Genomic DNA, 20,701 nt, shown 5'->3' with positions numbered 1-20,701 from the left:
TTACCCAAGAGCAGGAAGCATGTTAAACAGGGTTGACAGAAGTGGGACTCACTAAGTGCCTCAGTTTTTCTATCTGTAAAATAGGCATGTACTCACTTGTAGGTTACTGTGGGGATTGAATAAGTGAGTATGTTAAGCTCTCAGAACAGTGCCTGGCAAATTGTAGGTGCTCAATAAATGTTAGCTCTTATCACTGTAAGAATTACTCCAACTTGTATTTATTGAAAACTTTAATCAAATTTACAGAAAAATAGCTTAATATAAATTGTTAGGACTGTTCTGGTTGTAAGTGACTATACAAGTAAAGGCGCCACATGGTTCCAAGTTGAGTCGTTTGGTTTCAAACAGCTGGTTCTGAGGGCCTGAAGACAGCCACCAGGACTTGCCCTGTTGCTTGGATCTGTTTTTCCCTGTTGCCTTCACACTCCAACAGGCACTCTCGCAGCCCCAGGCTAACCACCTATAATCTGGCCATCCCAGTGGAAAGAGGGCTTCTCTTTTCTAAAATACCCCACAAGGATTTCAGGCTGGGGGCTCCTGGACTGATATCTTGTGCCTGTCTCTGAGCCAATCTCTGTGGCCAGAGGGATGGGATGTACAGACAGGCCAGAACTCGTTCTCGGCTCCACCCCTGGAGCCAGATGGGGTAGCAGGGTAGATGAGGGGGTCTGAGGACATAGGATCACCCTGACCCAAACCACATCAACTGAGAATGAGGTAGGGGACCCTCCAAAGGAAAGCCAGAGTATTAGTACTAGAAAAAGGGGAAGAGATGGCAAAAACAACAGATACGTGGTACAATATCATTCCTGGTATACAGAATTATTACATAGTTTAAATCTAGTGGATTTTAACAAAGAATGAACATCAGAATTATTTATGGCTTTTTAAAAATTTGGAAGTCCAGCCTCAACTATAGAAATTCTGACTGAGTGGTTCTAAAGCAAGGTTCAGACATCCACATTGCAAAAAAACCCACAAAACTTCCCAGGTAAGGTTGATATCATGTGTAATGTAATAAATAGGTAAGTTTTTCCTTCTTTCTTTTTTTTAAGTCAGAGAGAGTCTCACTCCGTTGCTCAGGCTGGAGTGGAGTGGTGTGATCACGGTTTACTGCGGCCTTGATCTCCCAGGCTCAGGGGATCCTCCCACCTCAAGCTGCTGAGTAGCTGGGACTATAGGTGTGCACCGCTATGCCTAGTTAATCTTTGTATTTTTTGTGAAGATGGGTTTTTGCCATGTTGCCCAGGCTGGTTTCAAACTCCTGGGCTCAAGACATCCAGCCACCTCAGCCTCCCAAAGTGCTGGGATTACAGGTATGAGAGGTAAGTTTTCTTTTGTGTGTGTGTGTGTGTGTGTGTGTGTGTGTGTGTGTGTGTTTTCTATTTGACAAAAGCAGCATGCATGTTCTATATACTTCTAGGACTTTTTAAATCCCATGCCCATGAATCTGAAGTAAACTAGAATACCATAAAGAAAGATGAAATACTGAACACCACCTTCCTTATGCTGACTATGCCTCCTATAGTGATCAGTTACAGCCCTCATCTCACTCCTTCATCTAGTCATTCATTCATTCATTCATACGTTGATTAATTCTTCTCTTACTCTTTGCTTGGTATGAGAGATTCAGTAATCAGACACCACTTCCTGCCTCTGAGAAGCTCCTGGATTTCTGAGAGGAGACAAAGACAAACCCAGATAGTGACAGGACAATAAAATAAGAACCACGATGTATAATGCTCACATGGGGTGATATGGGATGCAGAAAACCATGGAGAGGCTACCACTGTTTACCCATCTGTATCCCTCAGTAGATGCTAAGTCCCCTGAGGACAGGGAATATACATTTAAGTTTCTCTCAGGTCCAAGAGAGGCTGGGCGGGAGTGAGACTGAGGCAAATCCAGGTTTTATGGAGCCTAAAAGCTTATACAATTTCTGAGGTACACTCTAAGAAAAATACTAAGACATACTGAGACAGATGGACATTTATTTAGAATGAGAAGAGAAATCAGAACAAACTAGTGGAGTCCTGGTGATTCCTGTCCCTTTAGTGTGAGGTCTTTTCGGACAACTTATCAAAAATGCTTACAGAGAAATACTTGCTTTTTAATTTTTGTTATTACTTTTTTATTTTTTAGAGATGGAGTCTCACTTGTTGTCCAGGCTGGCCTCAAACTCCTGGGCTCAAGTGATTCTCCTGCCTCAGCCTCCCAAAGTGCTACAATTACAAGCATGAACCATTATGCCCAGAAGTGAAAAATACTTTCAATTGCTGACGGGCTTTGCTTCCCACACAGAACACATTTTACATTCCAACAGCAACTGGCATTCTAGAGGCCCATGTGAGTAGGGGTCTTTAGGATTCAGTTTTAAGAACTTCAGGATAAATCCACTTCCGACAGAGTATTTCTTCCCAGCTCTCTCCCTATGGGCCACGGTGCCACACAGCTTTCACAGTTTTGGTTCTGGAACCTTTTTCTTCCCTTGTCCATTCAGGCCTCAAAGAGGTAATTGCACCTTAAAGTTTCCAGCCCTGGGGCACCAGCAGCTTCCCTCCACCCTGCCCACAACTTTGTAATTAGTCACTTCATTAGAGTCTCTCGAATTTTCTAGTTTGAATGTGCCATCAGTTTCTGCCAGGACCTTTCACTGATACAGAAAATAAAATGTGTTAATTTATAGTGTGCGTGGGTCGGCACTCTCTCCGTATTACTATGTGATGTACATTATTATATTATACATCCCATATTACACATGTAATGTCATTACTGTGAGTATGTACATGATTCCTAGCTCCTTTTACTTCATTGGCATGAGAGTTCATTATTTTTATTTCTTTAGTGATAGAGATGCTAATACAAATAAAAGCCTAAAAACTAAGACAGAAAAGAAGCAAGTCAGGCCTCCTCATTGGAGAAAATCTACCAAAGGCCCATGAACAGCGAGTCATCCTCTTCCAGTCTCTACAAGTGAGCCCCCAAATCAAATGAGGACTCAGAGGCAACCCAGATCACCCACAGCTCAGGGGCTTAGGCTGCTCAGAGAGCAAGAGTAGCTTCAAGCACAGAAAACTCACCACAGGCTCTGGCAGGAAAAGAAACCAAATTGCCCCAGCAACCAGCACTTTTCTATAATGTATCTGAACAAGTAGCATTCAGGGTCATCCCGGAGCGTCAAACGCTAGCCAGTAAGCAGAATTTTAGCAAACCAAAGAGACCAAGTTTCAGCAAATCAACTCAAATTGGCTTAAGACAAAAAATGTAATAGCTCATATCACCAAAAAAAAAAAAAAAAATCCAGGGGTAGCTCTTGCTTGAAATGTGGCTGGATTGAGGTGCACACAGGATCTCACCAGGAATCCCTCTCTGCACCTTCTACCCCTGCCCTTCTCTTTTTTTCCCTCGCTCTGTTTCTCTGTCTATTTCTCCCTCAGTCTCTCCTTCTCAGCTTTGCTTTTCACAGGGTTGATTTGCTTCTCAGTCAGTCTCTTCCCAAGTAATGGCAAAATGACCATGAACACCTTCAATTTTATATCCTACGTAATGGATACCATATTTCTTCACAGCAACAGCAAACAGCCCGAAGTTGGGTCTGATTGGTCAAGTTGGGTCACATGTTCATCCCTCTACCAGTCATCTGGGCCACCGTCTAGATTGGAATCAGGGGATGGGGTTTGCCCCACTGAAGCCACGGGGACTGAGAGAGGAGAAAGGGAAGTGGATGCTATCAGGAAAAGAGGAAGAAATCCCAGGAAGGAAAACACCACAAATACCCATCACATCATGGCTGCAGGGCACCAGGCTAGATCAAAATGCCTCAAATCTAGGACCTACAGACAGATACTGGATCTAGGCCTTTGAGGCTCCTGCAGTTGCAAGGTAGGGGAAAGGAGAAAGATGAGGCATCCCAGCTTGGCTACGGCTGACTCTGACCTCTCAAATCACTTCCTTTCTTTGCCTTTAATGGCCTCAGCAGCAAATGGACTAGATTTGGACTAGATTTCTAAGGGTCCTCCTGGATCTAGAGAAATCCATGCTTAAGTATACACATGTTTAAAACCTTGAAATCCCAGATAAAAACAAAGCAAAATTCACCACCAGAATAGAAGTCAGAAATACGAATTATTTTTTACTTTGTTCTTCCAGCCGCAGAGGCCAGCAGATCAGCATCCTCAGGCAACCACCAAATCACCCCATCTAGAGATCTCATCAAGGTGGCTTACGGGCAGACATTAGTGAGACTTATACATATTTCTCTGTCACATGCCGACCTTAACAAAGCACCCAGATACATTTTCAACAAAGGATTTGACTTGAGGTCGGTACAACTGGATGTGAAAACACACTCATGCAGGAAAATAAAGCAGGCCTTAGGGAATAGAAATGGGGTGATATGGTATGACTTTCACAGAAAGTCAGGAACATCGATTACACTTAGGAAATATAAATTATTAAAGACCAGATTTGTCATGGTTTGAAATGGACAGTTAATACTAACTCCCCAACACAGGAAAGAAAAGGGATCAGATCACGACTGTTTGCAAACAGGGGAGTATAAACTTGATGGGACGTTGACTTTGATTTTGTCAGGCCTGCCATCCTTGGATCACTGTCTTTAGTTTTCGGAGTTGCCACAATGACCAGATGACCACTGACAGTGCCACATCAAAGCTGAGAAGGAATAAGTTTGCAGTGGGCAATGGCACACGGATGGCAATGCTGGGCAGCACTGAGAGGTTCAGTCTGTCAAAAGTATGTAAAGACCTGGATATCCAGCTTGGACAGCAGGCATAAGTGAATCCAGCTAACTAGCCATTGACCCCACTGCTCCATTTTCTGAAGCAGTCAATAATTCCACTCTAATTGGAACAAACCCCACTCAGCCCCTGAAGTCTGGTATGACATTCTCGCTGGAGTTGGAGGCTGGGTGTGGACAGCAGGTTTGGCCCTATTATATTTCCAATTTTGTTTTTCTCAAGGGAATGATATAATCAAGGATGATTAGCACAAGAATATTTAAACAATTACTTGCCTGCTGGTTTCTGCTTAAGTTGATTACTCAGTTGTATCAACTACACATTATTTAAACGTATTTGTTTGTAAAATGCTGTCCACCGGTAATGAAATAGACCGTCACTAAAACTACTCTTCCCTGCTCTGACTCTGCCCAGACCTTCTGGGTCAAGGCTATAGTATCTATCTTGCATTATAGCAGTGCTTCTCAAACTTTATGGTTTCAACACCTTTCTACATACTTAAAAATTGAGGACGCTGAAGAGTTTTTGTTTATGTAGGTCAAATCTATGAATCATTACCACATTAGAAATTAAAACTGAAAAAATTTTTAAACATGTTTATTAATTCAAATAAAAATAACAGAACCCTACGTAATCATAATACAACTTTTTAATGAAAAATAACCATATTTTCCAAGGTCCAAAAGAAAAAAAGAGCAGTGTGGTTATGTCTTCCAGCTTTTCAGATCTCCTTAATATCTGACTTCGTTGAAGACTACTGGATTCTCACATTTGCTTCTGCATTCAAGCTGTTGTGATATGTTGTTTTGGTTGAAGAACATGAACATTATTGTGGCTCACATAGACATACAGCTGGAAAAGGGAGAACTATTATACTAGCACTCTCAGATCATTGTGGATATTCTCCTTTGATTCTATACCAAAACTTGACAAGTAGAAGTTTCTTAAAAGTTAGTTGCAATGTGGAATCTGAATCCACATGAATCCTTTATACTCTGTGACTTTAAAACCCAGTGGTCTATCTTGCGTCATTAATGATTTTGGAACATCATGCATTGGTGACCTGAAAAATATTAGTTCTCCGAGTTACACAGATCTTCCAAATATTTTATAACAAAAATAAAATATATTTTCTTTGATGCTAATTCCCCAACAAACACAGGAAAGAAAAGGGATCAAATGAAGAGTGTTTGCAAACAGGACTATCTAAACTTGATGGGATGCTGACTGTGATTTTATCAGGTCTACCATCCTTGGATCACTGTCTTTGGTTTTCAGAGCTGGAACATGGCCCAGATGACTCTGCCACATCATAGCTGAGAAGGAATAGGTTTGCAGTGGGCAATATTATATAATATTTTATATATATATAGTTATAAACATTATATAATATTTTAAGCTACATTCATTAATATCACTATTAATCACATCAAAAGAGTCTTTAAGTATCAGAAAGCTGTTGAGCTCATAGGGGAACATCATGTTCCCCAAAATTCTAATTTTTGCTTGAAACATCAAATGTCATCATTGACAAAAAAAATTGATTGCCTTCCTTAAAGTCACAAACTTACTCTGTTACTTTTCAAGAAACTATGTCAGTTACACAAAACTAATAGCCATAGTTTGTCCACCAGATATTCTTTTAAGTAAAAATGTTATTTCATGAAAAAGGTGGCTAGTTCAGCTCATAAATCAACTGCACAATTATTTTACTCAAGATACACACCTTTCAATATGCAGCAGCAATTTTTTATGCAGACAGTCCCATTTTTCCACTGGAATATTTTCCAAATATTACCTAATATTTAAAAGATGTAATCAAGAGCTCAGATTTAATGCAAGTAATAATTTTTATGGTTTTATTAAGGACATTCTTAATGAAACTAGCTTTTTCTTTTAACTGCAAGAGCATAATGGTGAAAATACAATCACTGCTAGTGCAGTTCGGTGGTGTTGCCTTGATTCCTTTTAATAAGGCCTCAACAGTTTTACCGATCATTGCTTTTACACTATCAGTGGAAATGTCAACACGGTGGAAAAGTCAAATCGTGGTTTGGTATTATATGATTTTCTCCAGTTACTGTCCACTGCTGAGGGACTGAGTAGGCAAGCAACTGGGTTTTCACCAAGGCTGGGATTCTGCCAAGCAGGTGCAAGAAGGACAGATTGGACTACGGAAGTCAAGAGTTTTTAAAAGGGAATGTATGCACTTAGGAATCTAAGTTGAGAAGGAAGGGGCTGAGAGCATAGAGGGCAGTGGATAGTGAGAAAGTGGTATGCCCAATGGAAGGATGGGGGCAATTATCCAAACAAGATGGTTCCCACTGAGATGTCAAAGGTGCTGTAGTTATTGATGATCTCATCTTGGGTTTGACCCTGTGACACACCCTGTGATGATATGAGTGACTGACAATAATAAGAACAGTAACTAGCATTTATTCAGGCACTATGCTAAGTACTTTATAAATGTTGTATCATTTCATCTTAATAAAAATTTAAAAAATTTATTTTCTAAAATACAATTTTTTAGAAAGTCCTTGCCTTGGACTAGGCTCTTGCACTGGGCCCAACAGACCAAACCAGTATAGAAGCTGATCCCAGTGGCCGAGCTTCAGTTAATTGCAGGAAGCTCTGTAAGCAATTAATCAGTTAAGTTGTAACCAAGTAAGTTGCCTTTATACCTCACTTTTTCTTTCCTTTTTCCCTCTTTCCCCAATCCTATACCTCACTTTTCTATAAATGCTGACATATCATTCTCTTGGTGACAGTCCTCTGAACCTGGCTCTGGGAGTTGCCCGATTCAAGAATCATTTTTTGTTTTCTTTTGCTTACTTTTTCTTTGCTCAAATAAACTCTACTTGACATAATTGGTCTACAATATATTTTTCTTTTAACAGCTCTTTATGTCAATTCTATGAGAGAGGTACTATCACAATCCATATTTAAGTGATGAAAAGTGGGCTTTTCATCACTATGCAATAGTTTCCTAGGCCCCACAGAGCTAAGGCATCTGGAAGTGAGGTGTGGTTAGTCTTTGCCTTTGTAATAGAAGAAAGTTTGTATTTGGGAGGTGATGAGGAGGAAGACATCATGGTGAAGACCTCAGTAATTAAGTTTGTGGTAATTTATTACAGCAGAAATAGGAAAGTAATATAGTTGGGCACCATTATTGGTCCTATTTAACAGATGAAAAACTGAGTGAAAAGTTCACATGACTTAAATCTCATGCATTTCAGGAGGAAATGCAAAATGGTACAACCCATGGAAAATACTTCAGCATTATCTATCAAAATTACCAATGCAGTCAGGCACAGTGGCTCACACCTGTAATCCTAGCACTTTGGAAGGCCGAGACAGGCAGATCACTTGAGGTCAGGAGTTCAAGACCAGCCTGGCCAACGTGGCAAAACCCTGTCTCTACTAAAAATACAAAAATTACCCAGTTGTGATGGCATGCCCCTATAATCCCAGCTACTCAGGAGACTGAGGCAGGGGAATTGCTTGTACCCAAAAGGCAGAGGTTGCAGTAAGCGGAGATCACATCACTGTACTCCAGTCTGGGAGACAGAGCAAGACTGTGTCTCAAAAAATAAATAAATAAATAAATTACCGATGCATTTACTCCACTTACCCCTATCCTACAGATATGCCTGCTTTGCGTATATATAGCATATCATATACATGTTTGAAATCATTCAAAGTAGTCTTGTTCATTAGAGAAACATACTGGAAAAATACATTTGTTTATCTCTGGAGGAAGAGTGAAATAAGCTTCAAAGCGGAACAGCATGCATCTGTGAAGAAGAGTGAGGAGGCCGGGAGCAGTGGCTCAAGCCTGTAATCCCAGCACTTTGGGAGGCCGAGGCGGGTGGATCACGAGGTCAATAGATCGAGACCATCCTGGTCAACATGGTGAAACCCCGTCTCTACTAAAAATACAAAAAATTAGCTGGTCATGATGGCACATGCCTGTAATCCCAGCTACTCAGGAGACTGAGAAAGGAGAATTGCCTGAACCCAGGAGGCAGAGGTTGTGGTGAGCCGAGATTGCGCCATTGCACTCCAGCCTGGGTAACAAGAGTGAAACGAAACTCTGTCTCAAAAAAAAAAAAGAGTGAGGAAGCTCTCTACAGACTGATATGGAAAGATCGCCAAGATATACTGTTAAGTGAAAAAAAGCACAGTACAGAATAGTACATATAATGTGCTACCTTTTGTGTATGAAAAGGAGAAAATAAGAATATACACTCATATTTTCTTATACTTAAATGAAGAAACATCAGAAGGATACACCAAAAACTTAATAAAAGTAGTTACCTATGGAAGACAGGGCTATGTGGAATGAGGTGAATGGGGAAGGAGAGGTACATTTTTCAATGTTCATGTTTTCATACCTGAATTTTTAACTGAATGAATGAAAGATTTTAAGTAATTTACTGGTCTAAGGTTTCACGATCAATTATAACAGTAGCAGCAAGAATACAAACAGCAGTAGTGGCAGCAGCTACCACTTATTGAACACATGTTATGTGCCAGGCATTGTCGTGTCTTTCTCATTAAGTCCTTGCTATAGCCCTATGATGTAGGTGTCATTATTATTCATTTATAGATGAAGAAACTGAAGCTCAGAAAGGTTGAATGACTTCCCTGTAGTCACTCAACATGTAGGCGGAGGAGTTGGCATTCTAGCATAGTTCTCTCTGACTCTAAAGCCTGTGCTCTTGGCCACCAGGTTCAGTGCCCAGAAACCACTTCCACTTCTAGCATAGGGCTCTTAATGTTACAACATACCAAGGTTGGGCACAGTGGCTCACTCCTGTAATCCTAGCACTCTGGGAGGCCGAAGGGGAGAACTGCTTGAGCCTAGGAGCTCAAGATCAGCCTGGGCAACATAGTGAGATCTCATCTCTACAAAAAAAAATCAACAAAATTAGCTGGGTGTGGTGGCACCTGCTTGTAGTCCCAGCTACTTGGGAGGCTGAGGTGGGAGGATGGCTTGAGCCTGGGAGGTAGAGGCTGTACTGAGCTGAGATCACACCACTGCATTCTAGTCTGGGTGATAGAGTAAGACCCTGTCTCAAAAAAAAAAATTGTTGCAACATAGCATATCATATATATGTTGGTAACTGACTAAAATGGGACCCAAGCTGGCTAAGTGAAATATGAGTGTTTATTCTATTTTTGCTACGCTCTTCTGTGCAGCTTTGGAAACTTAATTTGGAGACAACCCATTGTTTTTTAAAAAATCTATAAAATGATATAGTAAAAGCAGTCTCATTAGTGTTTGCACCATAAAATGAAATTGGCAGTTTCTTCCTTACTTTCCCAGCTAGGCTCCAGATCCAAGCCTCCTGAGTTCTCCATCTACCCTACAGGCTGGACCCTAACTAACATCTACAAGGTCTGGGGCAAGAATATAATTGGAGATCCATGTACCATATTTGTGAATATGTATAAGTTATGTGTCAAGCTATCAAATAAAACATATACTATCCATCTACTTTAACAAATATACCTTCAGAACTATGTGGAACGCTAAGAGAGAAGTTAATTCTTTTTTTTTTTTTTTTCATGTCCTTAACCTTTAGGACATGTTTTTCTCAACCTCATACTATTGACATTTTGGAGAGAAGTTAATTCTTGGGTTCCTAAAAGCTCTGAGCCCAAACACAATATTATCGAGATCTTTGGCCCCTGGTCCATGAACTATGCAGCTTCTCTTCCCATCTCCAGCTTCCCTCCATGCCATAATGGACTTCAAAATCCCAGTCGAAGCTGAGCGTCTGTAATCCCAGCACTTTTGGAGGCCGAGGCAGGCAAATCACCTGAGGTCAGGAGTTTGAGACCAGCCTGGCCAACATGGTGAAACCCCATCTCTAATAAAAATACAAAAATTAGCTGAGCACAGTGGTGGCCACCTGTAATTCCAGTTACTAGGGAGGCTGAGGCAGGAGAATCACTTGAACCTGGAAGGCAGTGGTTGTGGTGAGCCGAGATGCACCACTGCACTCCAGCCTGGGCAACAGAGTGAGACCCTGTAAAAAAAAAAAAAAAAAAAAAAAAAATTCCCATCAATGTTAGACTGAATAAGGAAACTGTGGCATATATACACCATGGAATACTATGTAGCCATAAAAAAGAATGAGTTCATGTCTTTGCAGGGGCATGGATGAAGCTGGAAACCATCATTCTCAGCAAATTAACACAGGAACAGAAAACCAAACACCGCTTGTTCTCACTCATAAGTGGGAGTTGAACAACGAGAACATATGGGCACAAGGAAGGGAACATCACATACCAGGGCCCATTGGGGGATGGGGGGCAAGGGGAGAAGAGCATTAGGACAAATACCTAATGTAGATGATGGGTTGATGGGTGCAGCAAACCACCATGGCACATGTATACCCATGTAACAAACCTGCACATTCTGCACATGTATCCCGGAACTTAAAGTACATTTAAAAATTAATGTAATACATCCTTAGCTTTTGGCGGTTGTATGTACTACTACTGTTTTATTATACCACAAAATAATTTGCGACTCTCATGTACACTAAAAATGACTGTACCTAAACTAGAACAGAGAAATAAAAGCTAAGCTTTAGATTTATATCAGAAGAAACACTCAAACGTTTGTGCTGTTAATTGTAGTTCCCAGGTAACAATACCCACTAGACAGTTTATAGTCCACTATAAAATCCTAGTCCACACGTCCAGGCTCCACCTACACACCCATGAACAGCCACTCCTTGGCCACCCTGTGGTCCTAGGAGTATGTGTGCAGTGGCACATTCTGTCCTTGGGAGGATGTACTCAGAGACCCACACAGAATCTGGAAGCAGACTCAGAGCCACTGGGAATTCTAGGGCCATAATCTAAATGGTGAGTGAGATGGTTACAAGTGGGCATGGCTTCTTGACCTCTGGGACTCCCTGCCCTAGTGGGAGGGGCTGAGGCCAGGTGCAGATAAGGAATATCTCTTTCTCAATTCCAGAAGAAATACTATCTTCCCCCAGAAGTGTCCACAAAAGGGATCCCAGGAGATGAGTAAAATGCAGAGTTCAGGCTCAGGCAATCACTTAGTGAACCTAAGATTACGATCTGAAGAGAAAGAATCAGGATGAACTCATGTATAAAATGGGCAAATAGTGGAGGAAAGCAACTAGACTAGACTCGACACACTGGTGATGCGTTAGACACGTCTGAGCTCAAATGTAAATGATTGACAGTTGAGCAACAATGAAAATTCACCATTTTCCTTTTTGTTGTTAATGTCAGAATATTTAAGCCACATGCGCAGATGCACGTATGCAATTTTCATTTTAGAATTCATTCCCTCAGGCCACGAAAGTCCATTTCTGGGTTGTTTGTGCTTTGTCAATTACAATGAACTCAGTGTCTCTCAGGTACCTAAAGTAATCGGGGTTTGTTGTAAGGCCTCGATGGATCATACTGTCAACCTAGGTGTATCCCCAGACAGTCCCTCTCCCTGCCCACCAAAGAGGATTCTGACTGGGCCTGCTGAGTCCAGTTCCTACCCCTGTCTTTCTAAGTCAGACTTCGGGGATTTTAAACTCTGAAACTGGGAAAAAAGGGAAAGGAGGATAAAAACTAGAAATCCAAAGGCTGGGGGTTGGGGAAGAATTGAGGACGTGAGGCTGTATGTGGGAAAAAAACGTATTTAAAAAAAGTTTAAGACGTTTTATTTTGGCCTATGTGTCCTCTAAATGGTGTTTAAGAAATACAAGTTGGCATTTCTTAGAAATTACATTTAAATATTGGGGTAGCCTCTGTCAGTGGTGACTTGGTAATGAGATGAGACCTCATAGGTGAAGCCTTCATGAGCTTCCAGCTGTCTGTGGAAATAAGGATCCTGGGGCTCCCATGGAAGCATGAAACAGGCATATTAAAGCATCCCATGGTGACCAGAATATAATGCCAACAACCCTTCATGTGGTCCAGTACCAAAAGAAGGTTCAGTAGCATCTTCTGAATCCTGAGTAGCACAGCCTGGCCAATGCCCCCTACCACACCCACACATATTCGCACAGCTACGTTATATGACCCTCTTCATCTACACCTTGGCTTCTACTACTCCTGCCACTGCCAAATGGCCAAGAAGAACTTTGCTCAATTCGCACTTCCTATGATCTCATGGCCTCTGCATGCTGCTCTCTTCTGTGTTCCAGTTTTTGTTTCCGCTCCTTTCCATATGGTCATTAGAGCAGTTCCCAAATCCTCTGGCTCTCTCTCCTTCTAAGCAAATGGTGAGGTCGCATTTACCTGCTCTGTGAGAAGCGGTGTGTGACTATATGATTTCCTTTGGCCAATGAAATTGAGTAAGAGTGATATATGTCACTTCTGGGGGAAGCTTTAAGAGCCAGGGTGTGCTTAACCACATCTCTCCTTTCCCTCTGCCTCAGTGCCCAGAATGCTCCAGATAGTGGCTGCTCCATCCAACTAGGTCCCAGAGTGAGGAGATCAACATTGTGGACTAGAACACGCAGACACTGCGTGATAGACACATGGTATGAACAAGAAATAAGCTTTAGCTAAATCGCTGAGATTTGGGGGCTTGTCACTGCAACATAAACTAACCCAGTAATTCTCAAAGTGTGGTCCCTAGATCAAAAGAAGTAGCAGCAGTGTAGCCTGAAATTTTATTAGGAATGTAAATTCTTGGGTTTCAGCCAAGATCTATTGAATCAGAAACTCTGGGGTGATAGCTGGGTGTAGTGGCTCACACCTATAATCCCAACACTTTGGAAGATTGAGGTGAGAGGATCACTTGAACCTAGGAGTGACTAAGACCACCCTAGGCAACAGAGCGAAACCCCTTCTCTACAAAAATAATTAGCCAAGTGTGGTGGCGCATGCCTGTAGTCCCAGCTACTTCGGAGGCTGAGGAAGGATTGCTTGAGCCCAGGAGGTCAAGGCTAGAGTGAGCTATGATTGTACCACTGTACTCTAGCCTAGGTGACAGGGCAAGATTTTGTCTCAAAAAAGAAAAAAGAAAAAAACAGCTCTGAGATGCAGTCCAGCAATCTGTATTTTAGTAAGCTCTGCAAATTATTCTAATGCCCTCTAAATTTTAAGAGCAACTGACCCAACTGATTCCTCTTCTTTTACTGATTACCTGATGCCCTGTATCCAGAAATAAAATATGCAAAGAGAGAACCTGTCTGGCCTAATTTAATCATCACCACCTTGCCTGGGCAGAGCTCTTGTTACCATATCACCTCATGAATCATTGTACAAATATTAAACTGACCATCTTGGGCGATGTGCATCCCTTAGGTTCAATCAGCCCCATCCCAGTGGCCACAGTTTGGAAGAGGCAAGGAGGGTCACTGATACGGAACACAGCCATGCATGCCTACATAACCTCCTGGAATTGTCCACTCAGCAGGGGCCAGAGGTTGGCAGTCTCAAGAGGGGCCAGGGGTGCAGCAAGCACCATGAGTGTTCTCTTCAATAAGTTATAGCGCATATAGAATATAGGATAACCTTAGATGACCTTAAAGGAGTTGGAGGTGATTTGGGGTTCATGGCTGCATCAAAGTATCATATATCATGGGAGGATTGTTGGCTGGGAAAAGCCAGCTAATTTGAAGTCTAGAGGTCTTCCAAAGTGATATCTTGTTTAGGAGTTCAAGCCTGGGACAGTGGTATGCATTCCTTGTACTGTCATTTCGACTCACCCCTGGTTCTACAAAAAATTCCTGGAGTCATACATGTACCCTCTGATTTCCCTTTTTGTTAGTCATATATGGCTTAGAAAAGCTGTATGAGAAGCCAATGATAAAAATAAAAGCCAAGTCGACTGTAAAAGTTTAGACATAAATGGATTTCCAACAAAAGGACCAACCAAAATCGCTGATAAAAAGATAAACTGAAGCGACTTTTCCAAAGGACCTCATCGTTTTTAAAAATGGACCTCGTAATATGAACCACCTTCTTTGTAATTGACTCTGACACTTGGAATTCAGGATAAGTAGTTTAGATATTTACCTTTTATGAACCCGGAAATACGTGGTATCTATATTTAAAATGTAGTTAGTTGTACTTAATAATCTCATTCCTGAATTCCATTTCATTAATATAGCTTTCATTTCTGTATCTGTTGTTTTAACAATATGACAAATGGAAGGCTTGTGATTTAGACACTGTTTCTAAATCAGTACTTTCAAATCTTCAGTTGTCAGGTGCCTCCTGGGCACAGTAGGTAGCGCATCAGTCTCATAAAATCTTTAATTAGGTAGCGCATCAGTCTCATAAAATCTTTAATTGTCTATCATTCATTCACATAAATGTGATGACTGCTCTGACTTCCTTGGGCTCTTCTCATTTGAGTGTGGTACAGTTTTGCTGTGGAACAGTGCAGTCAGACTGTGCAGTTTTGGAGGTGATGATGCTGTGTTTACAAAGCTAGAATTACTGTCCGACCCAATGGAGCCGCTTGTCCCTGCAATGGAAACTACCGTTTATTGCTCTGAGGAAGACAGAAAAGATAGGGAAATAGGGGAAAACTTCTTGAAAGATAAAACATCTTTTACATAAATGTTTAATATAATTATAAAATTCTATTTAAAAACAAAGGAGTTGGGGCCAGGTGCAGTGACTAACACCTGTAATCTCAGCACTTTAGGAGGCCAAGGCAGGCAGGTTACATGAGGCCAGGAATTTGAAACCAGGCTGGCCCATGTGGTGAAACCTCATCTCTACTAAAAATACAAAAATTAGCTGGGTGTGGTGGCGCACACCAGTAATCCCAGCTACTTGGGAGGCTAAGGCAGGAGACTCGCTTAACCTAGGAGGCGGAGTAAGCCGAGATCACGCCACTGCACTCAAGCCTGGATGACAGTGAGGCTCCGTCTCAATATGAACAAATAAAGGAGTTGGAATGGGTTGTACTCATCCCATGGCTGTTTTCCCAGTCTTCTCTTTCCTGTTTTAGTCTGCCCTTTGCCAACCTGAGCCTCCAAAGGACACCATATATATACACACACATACACACACACACACACACGTAAATTATATCTACATATTTATATATACATTTATATATAGAGACAAATATACATAAATATGTATTTTATATTATGCATAACTATAAAATAAATACGTTATAAATAAATATATGTATATACGTATTTGAGACAGGGTCTCACTCTATCACCTGGCTGGAGTGCAATGGTGCAATCATAGTTCACTACAGCCTCAAACTCCTGGGCTCAAGCAGTCTTCTTACCTCAGCCTCTCAAGTAGCTGGGAAGACAGGTGTGCACCACCATGCCCACCTATTTTTTATATATTTTGTAGAGAGGGGATCTCAAGATGTTGCCCAAGGCTGGTCTTGAACTCCTGCCCTTAAGTGATCCTCTGGCCTCAGCCTCCCAGAGCACTGGGATTATAGGCATGCTCCACTGCACCCAGCTACAAAGGACATCTTTTAAAGTTTAGCCCAGTCTTTCAGAATCTTGGGCACATTAAAGTCACCTGAGGAATTTAAAGAAACTACCAGACCTGTGTCTCCCTAAATAACATAAGGAACCCCACAGGGGATTTGCAAATCCAGGATATGCAGGCTAGAGGGACCATAGGCATGTCCAAAGAGGTTAAGGCAAAAGGGAAGCTTTTAAAGGGGAAATTACACATAATTTGTCTTGAGACAGAAAGAACATTGGTTACAGGGGCTTATCACAGGAGTTGATGCCAATTCATTAAGGAGACAGTGTCAGGCAAGTGTTCCTTACGTCCAGCTAGCTTGTGACTCAGGTAGCAAGATGCAGTTTGAGAAGTCCTTGACTGAAGTTCTTGTTACAGGTATGTGTGCATAGGAGCCCTTCTAAGAGTCTTTGTAACAGTTCTTATCACAGGCATTTGCACACTGAGGGCCCTTCCTTCTCAGAATCCCAGCTTTGTTTATTTTTTTGTTAGAGTTTAACAAAAGTGACTCCATTTTGCTTCTGGCAACTTTCATACCTGTTAATTCTAAATGTGGTTGGGGTGTGTACATGCCAGATTTAGCAGGTAAAAATAAATTAAATTTGAATTTCAGTTAAGTAATGAATTAATTTTTGGCCGGGTGCAGTGGCTTACACCTATAGTCCCAGTACTTTAGGAGGTTGAGGCGGGTGGATTATCTGAGGTCAGGTGTTCAAGACCAGCCTGGACAACATGGTGAAACCCTTATCTCTACTAAAAAATACAACAATTAGCCAGGTGTGGTGGTGCGTGCCTATAATCCCAGCTACTCGGGAAGCTGAGGTGGGAGAATTCCTTGAACCCGAGAGGCAGAGGTTGCAATGAGCCGAAATTAAGCCACTGCACTCCAGCCTGGGCAACAGAGGGAGACTCCATCTGAAAAAATAAAATTAAATAAATAAATAATGAATTATTTTTAAGTATAAGTACATCTCAAGCAATATTTGAGAAACACCTTATATAATTATCCATTATTCATCTGAAATTCAAATTTAATTAGGCATTCCTGCCAACTGTGGTGGGGAAGAAACAGGTGAAGAGGAGAGTTAGATAAAGTTCTCCCAAGTGATGGCCACTTGGTATTTAAGATTGAGAACCTCTGGTTTTGCCCAACCCACCCCAACCTTACAAGAATAAGAGTTATTTTCTGTCACCAGAGTTCTGAATAAGTCTAGGGTGAGGTTCATTCTTTTTAAAACACACATCAGATGGTGAATTTCCCATTCATTTATTTCTGTCTCTCCCCTCCATCACTTTGTAAGAGTATGCCATAATTGACAACCCTAGCATTGTCATTGTGAATGAATAGCACATAATCTCCCATTATGTAAATGTCTCCCACCTCATTTCTGAATTAGTCATCAATTATGGCAGTGGGAACGAAGAGGCTTAGTCAGAGGAAAGCTGCTTCCTGATTCAAAGTCATGGTGGAAAAAAGATGAATAAAATTCAAGTATACCACTAGTTTTTAGGTTGGCACTCATAAATCTGATTTCAAGTGAGCCATTTTTCCTAGATGCCAGTAGGCATAGCTCTTTCCACAAGTGCAGAGACTCATTAGGTTACGCTGATCTGGCAAAGCTAACACAATCAGAGGGGATCCTGGATTGAATCTCCATTTTTGGTTCCTATAGTTGATTTAAAAGCATTCAGGAGGCAACTGGAGTAGGACACAGAGGGCTGCAGGATTATTGACTCAATTATTCGGGCAAACAGGTATGTCGAGGTTATCAGAGTGGGATGAGAACATTGGATTTGACTAAAACAGCTCAGAAAAGATATACCATTGTGTATCGGGATCAAGGATGACATTGGTGATGATGACTTTTGAGAACAGCGGCAATGTGAAACATCACAAATTCTTTTTAAATATGCTTTTATAAACATTTCAAATGATCAGAGTGTAGTAACTTTATTATAAAATATTTGGAAAACACAGAGTCAAAAATTCATTCATAATTTTACTACTCTAATAGAACCACAGTAAACATTTGGTTGCATTTTCTTCTAGATTAAAAAAAAATTCTTAGTGTGTTTCCAAGTGGTTGTCAAACATTCTTAAAGTCCAGCTACACTGGCGCCCTATTGCTGTTCATTACCTAGCAAGCAGCTCAAATGTGATTTTAAAGCTAGTCCTTGCTTTGTAAATCTCCAACTCTGTTTCAGTGGATGACTCACTTGCTACCTTGGAAAGACCATAGATACCAATAGCTCTTGTTTGGTGATTGCTTTCATCTCAACACACCATGGCCCCCTTATATAGTTCCATCTTTTCCTTAACCCTCAAAAGGAGAGACAATCCCTCCTCTCCAAAGCTAACCCTTCACCTGTACTCTGATCTCCATCACTCCCAGCCCCCCGAGCTAAACCTCACCTGTCCCCTAGTCCCCATCACTTCATGGCTCCTTGGGAAGCACATCTTCCTTGATTATGGCCTATATACTAGTGGGATTATCTTCCAACCTTCCAAAGAAAAATTCTCTGTCCATATAATGAGATCTGGAATTCCTAACTCACTTGCAAAAATTCCAGGTATGTCATTGTACAAATATGTGCAAAATGTAATTTTTCTCTACTTTTCTATAATACCCCTCATTTGTTCATACAAATCCATATGTCATCAGATGGCAGAAAGATAATCTCAGTTATTTCAGGGTTTCTTTTACCCACACATCTTCCTTGAGATTTTGTTTAAATTGTGGCAGGCTTATGTGACAATAATAATATGAAAAACAATGACTAACCTTTATATGCCACTAAGTAACCACTGTTTCATATGTCTTCCCCAACTTAACTCCTTTTATCCTTACAACAGCCCAAGATAGGTTCTACTATTATTGTCCTATTTTACATATGGAGAAACTGATACAGAGAATTAAGTAATTTGCCCAAAGAAACAGATTTGTAAGTTTATGCCAGTGTTCATGCTCTAAATCATTTCCCTAGACTCTCTCTTACTGTGTTTTGTAGCCCACGGCATTAGCAGTCACAGGTGGTGTCTGGTTTGGGTTTTCCTCCCATCATCAACACATACAGGTGCCTGCTGGGTCATCCCTCACTCCTCACCTCAAAGCCCTTTCATGGCTGGCTAGCTTTCAACTACTGTCACTCTTCTTTTAGGACAACTCTATAGCTGTCTTACCTTGCTGAGCCTCAGACACTGATTACTTATCTAAAGGCTTCTTGGTCCACATACAACATTCAACACTTTTTCTTGCTGACCCAGGTTCCCTCTACTACTAGGTCAAAATCCCTCAGCTCGCTTGGGGTTTCTTTCCCCACCCCACCCTGAAGCTTGGCCCTGGAAGGCAGGGTTCAGAGAGGCCCTCCTCAGGGACTCACAGTATCCATACGTTCCCTTCTGTTCTTTGACTCCCCTCTGCCTGGTCTGCAAAGTTTTAAGTGAAAATTTAGTCTCAACCCTGGTTCCTCCCAAGTCTAAGGCTCAAAGTCTTCCCACAGATCACTGTAAGTGAGGCTTTTTTTTTTTTTTTTTTAGAAGGTCTAGCTTTGTCACCCAGGCTGGAGTGCAGTGGCATGATCTCAGCTCACGGCAGCCTCCGCCTCCCAGGTTCAAGTTCAAGCAATTCTCCTGACTCAGCCACCTTAGTAGCTGGGATTGCAGGCGTGCACAATCATGTCTGGCTGATTTTGTATTTTCAGTGGAGATGGGGTTTCACCATGTTGGCCAGGATGGTCTCAAACTTCTGGCCTCAAGAGATCTGCCCGCCTTGGTCTCCCAAAGTGCTGAGATTACAGGCTTGGGCCACCATGCCCATCTTAAACTGAGGCTTTTAAATCTCAAAACCCAAGAGCTGGTTTCTGTTTTTACCTTTTAACACTTAATTGACTAAATATTAAAAGTGCCAGAGGGTTCAATGAAACACTAGGAATGGCACCTATTGCTCCATGATATTGAATAAGGGCTGAAATCTCTTATATAACAGTTTCACATGAGTCTTAGAAATATTCCTGAAAGGATATTTTACCCATATATTCATGTTTATTTATTTAATGATGAATTCGCTCATCAAAAATTTATCAAACATTTATAAAGCACTGTATTAGGGTTTCCTAGAGATACACAACCAATAATATGTGTGTGTGTGTGTGTGTGTGTGTGTGTGTGTGTGTGTACATATAAGGAGAGACACAGAGAGAGATTTATTTTAAGGAATTGGCTCACATGATTGTTAAGAATTTCTACTGGCTGGATGAGGCTCATCCACATTATGGAAGGTAAACTCTTTTACTCAAAGTCTATTGATTGAAATGCTTCTTTGTTTTTTTGTTTTTTGAGACGAAGTCACACTCTGTCGCCCAGCCTGGAGTGCACAGTGCAATGGCGCCATCTTGGCCCACTGCAACCTCCGACTCCCAGGTTCAAGCAATACTCCTGCCCCATCAGCCTCCCGAGTAGCTGGGATTACAGACACTTGCCACCATGCCTGGCT

This window comes from Callithrix jacchus, chromosome 6 (genome assembly GCF_049354715.1).
Source record: "Callithrix jacchus isolate 240 chromosome 6, calJac240_pri, whole genome shotgun sequence".
Classification (NCBI taxonomy): Eukaryota; Metazoa; Chordata; class Mammalia; order Primates; family Cebidae; genus Callithrix; species Callithrix jacchus.
Note: the sequence above shows the minus strand (reverse complement) of the source record.